The 3507-nt window shown below is 35.5% G+C and overlaps 1 long non-coding RNA gene across 2 annotated transcripts; it reads right to left on the reverse strand.

Annotated features, from left to right (window-relative positions):
* Positions 1–393: 393 nt before the first annotated feature.
* On the reverse strand, positions 394–2607 carry LOC113330478. 2 transcript variants are annotated; one of them, XR_003350304.1, is made up of 3 exons: positions 2482–2607; positions 635–690; positions 394–505 (listed from the first exon to the last, which is right to left on the reverse strand). It is a non-coding gene; the product is annotated as an uncharacterized LOC113330478 (long non-coding RNA). The 2 variants fall into 2 exon arrangements; XR_003350303.1 differs by lacking the exon at positions 2482–2607 and adding an exon at positions 1525–1582.
* Between the last annotated feature and the right edge of the window lie 900 nt (positions 2608–3507).

The raw sequence follows: 3507 nt of genomic DNA on the forward strand, positions 1-3507 counted from the left end.
TTCAGGCCAAATCTAGGTGAGAGACACATTGAGTGCGCACTGAACAACAAAGTCTTCCATTAAAACAACATATTCATGCCAATTAACATACAATCAATACCCAATGAAGTTCAGTTTCTAAATAATAAGAAGATAACTTTCAGGAGGCATTTCTTAAGTTTCTGAAGAATGATATGAACAGCCAAAAGATAGAAAATTTCATTCTATTTCTCAAGTGCAGTTATGAGTTCAAGTTCTAGAGAATGACAGAGATGATATAAGCTAGCATATAGAGGAAAATTAGAACCTCAAAGACAAACACTAACTACTACTTTAGAATCATATTACATAGGTAGTAGCAGTTTTGTTTCGGTTCTTCCTGATGTGTTAATAGTGGTATATAGATTCTAAGTTCTCACCAGTACCAGCACAATGAGGAGTGAGTCAAAGGTGGTTCCATCTCCACCTTCATAACAGACACCATGGGATCAATATCATCTTGAAGAAGCCCGACAACGAAGAGAGCCTGATTGGAAAGAACAGAATTAAATTTTGAGTAATGGAAAATGGTAACAGAATGGTCAAGCTTCTAAATGATTATTGTACTTAAACAATTATTGTACTAACTTCAAGATACTAAAGTATATAGTTATACCTCATCATATTCTTTTTGTTGTGCCTTGGGTTGCTTCAAAGGCTTAGCTTTTACACCTATAAACAAAGAAATTGCGAAATCAGATCAAAGGGATCCTTATCAAGAACATCATAGATGAATAGCTGATTTCAAGAACTTTACCTGGCTTGAAACACATGTGATTACTAGTAACAGGTACTTATAATTATAACAAAAAACAGCTACTTCCTATAACTGCAAGTCTGGCACTACCATTTGGGATCAAACTTGAGCATATTTTGGTATTGAATAACATGGTAACTTGTTCAATCAATATCTACAGGAAATTAAGAAAGGAATTACCTACAACTTGCTCAATCCTACTACTCATAATTCAAATGCAACATACCCGACATGGCACTTAACTTAGAAAGGTAGTAAACAAGATTCACCAATTGAAAATAGGTTTGAGGTCTTGAACAACAACGAGATCACCTGCGCCTCCCGCATGGCCAACTGCCTTGTCTGAACCAGCTTCAGGAAACAAAACACCTTGGACGATATCCTTTGTGTTTTGTTCACTCGGTCATAAACATAGACATTATCAAGGAAGGTTTCTATGGGAGGAATACTTAACTTCTTACTACTCTTACTTACCTACTCACTCACTGAAACCTTTCAAAAATAACATTGTCAACACATTCAATATGCGGATGAGACCAATTCACAAGAAAAAAAATCTGTAGCAATTGACAGATGGGTAATGCTAGAGAAGGCATGATAGTTCATAGAATTTGCACATTGTTATCTAGTATCAACATTTAGGGAAAAATTTTCACATTGTTATCCAATGGGTAAGAGTTGTAGCAAAATTTAGTTGCTAATCGGGAAAAATGGTGTAGTGTTCAAATTTCAATATTGTGCAGTGTTACCTGCTCAACAAGCATTCCGAGACCCATACTACCCTGACTTGCAATGCGAAACTCTTCCCTTGCTTTTTCTGGATTTATCTGTGATTACCACTTTATATTCATTACAAGGTACAAGGGTTTTACAGTTCTCTGTAAAAAAGGAAACCTAACAATCTTAGTAATCTGAACATGGTGTCTTGGAAAATCTGGACATACCATATTTTTTTGTGAATCATGATTCTGTTCAACACCATATACCTAATTATCTTGGATTATATATTATTGAGGGTCTGAAAAATAAAAAAGGACTAGTTAGTACCAGGAAATGGCAGCAGTCGTAGGCTCATTAATGATACCCATAACATTAAGACCAGCAATGACTCCAGCATCCTTTGTAGCTGGGCGCTCTAAATCGCTCTAATTGAGATTGGTTATCAGTGTGCCTACTAGACTCACCCTGATACAGTCAAGCATAGTCTACATAGAGTAAATGAGGCTACCCGGACTCAATTAGAGAAATAAACAAGGCTTGAAAACTCCATCAAAGCAGACAATTGTTATGCTACATAGGCACATTGTATGAAATAATAATAAACCCTAGATGAGTCGATATGAAGAACCAAGGATCAATTAGAGAGAGATCTCAACAACATTAGCAACCAAGTATATCCAATGTTCACACATAACTGAAGGCACACAATTTGGTCAACCTAGACAAGTGTTTATAAGCATCCACCTGTAACTGAAATTGGTCATGAGGGGGTAAAGTATAGTCGACGTAGAGTAAGTGAGGCCAATGGCATTATCAAATTAGGGCATCCAAAGTACTTGGGGACTCAATTAGAGAAGTAAACAAGGCTTCAAAACCCCTTTGAAGCAGACAATTACAGCAATTCAGGCCAAGTTAGATATGCACATTGTATGAATGAAACAATAAACCCTAGACAAATCAATAAAATCAATTAGTGAGAGACAGACCTCAACGACATTAGCAACCAAGTAAGGAAGCTGTTTGTTAAGCTTCATCAATCTCACGCATCTTAATCAAGTCCATGGATGAGATTTCCTCAGCAGCGAACTGCTTCTCCTCTCCCTTCTTGTAGCAAACATATTTGGTAAACTACCATCAAATCATGTATATGCTCCAAAAACGAATCTAACAAAACACTAACAATAACAGATAGAAGAAGCATGCGAGAATGAGCAACTTGTAGACAAATCAATTGCTTACTGAATCATATTGTTCTGATTCACTTTCGTACCTGTAACCACATAAGATACTTGAAAAGCCCGTTTTGAGTAACATACACTCCTTTTCCATGAGCTAAATCATCCTGCTCCTTAATACCTACACAACAATAAACAATTACTAATACAGAGAGTGAAGAAATTGAGGGATGTGTATTAAAATCCCCAACAAATAAATCAAAATCCGAACTATCAATCTAACAGAACTCCTAAAGTCTAATAAAATTACATAATTTTTACTAGATCTTTATACAAACCGAAATTAAACAAACAAAAAAAATAATCGGAAACCTTAATACAAATGAACAGAAGGAGATCTTGATTTGAAAAAACCCTAACCTGGTTTTTTTTGTTGAGGGAGAACATCAAGTCATCGTCAGAAAACTCTAAAACCCAAATCTAATAAGCAAAAACACAAATTAAATAAAACCCATAGGTAAAGTTTCTCCATCATAGCATACTAACCACACGGAACAAAGAAATCTTTCTAAGAACCCTAGATTAAGAGAAACTATAATCTTCTTCACCTAAAACGAAAAGGTTTGCTTGATTCAATCGAGATTTTGTCTGAAGATTGAATTATTAATCGATTTTTTCAGACTGAGAGAATAAAAACTTCAGAGTTTTTTGTGCTGAGAAACAGAAGTCGGCTGCGAGAGAAGAAAGAAGGGTGAAGTGAAGTGGGAAGATGAAGTGAGGTAAGTGTATATGGATTAGGGTTTAATTTAATGGTTTAGATTTTATTCTAACAACTCT

Source organism: Papaver somniferum, chromosome 1, assembly GCF_003573695.1.
Source record: "Papaver somniferum cultivar HN1 chromosome 1, ASM357369v1, whole genome shotgun sequence".
NCBI classification, from domain to species: Eukaryota; Viridiplantae; Streptophyta; class Magnoliopsida; order Ranunculales; family Papaveraceae; genus Papaver; species Papaver somniferum.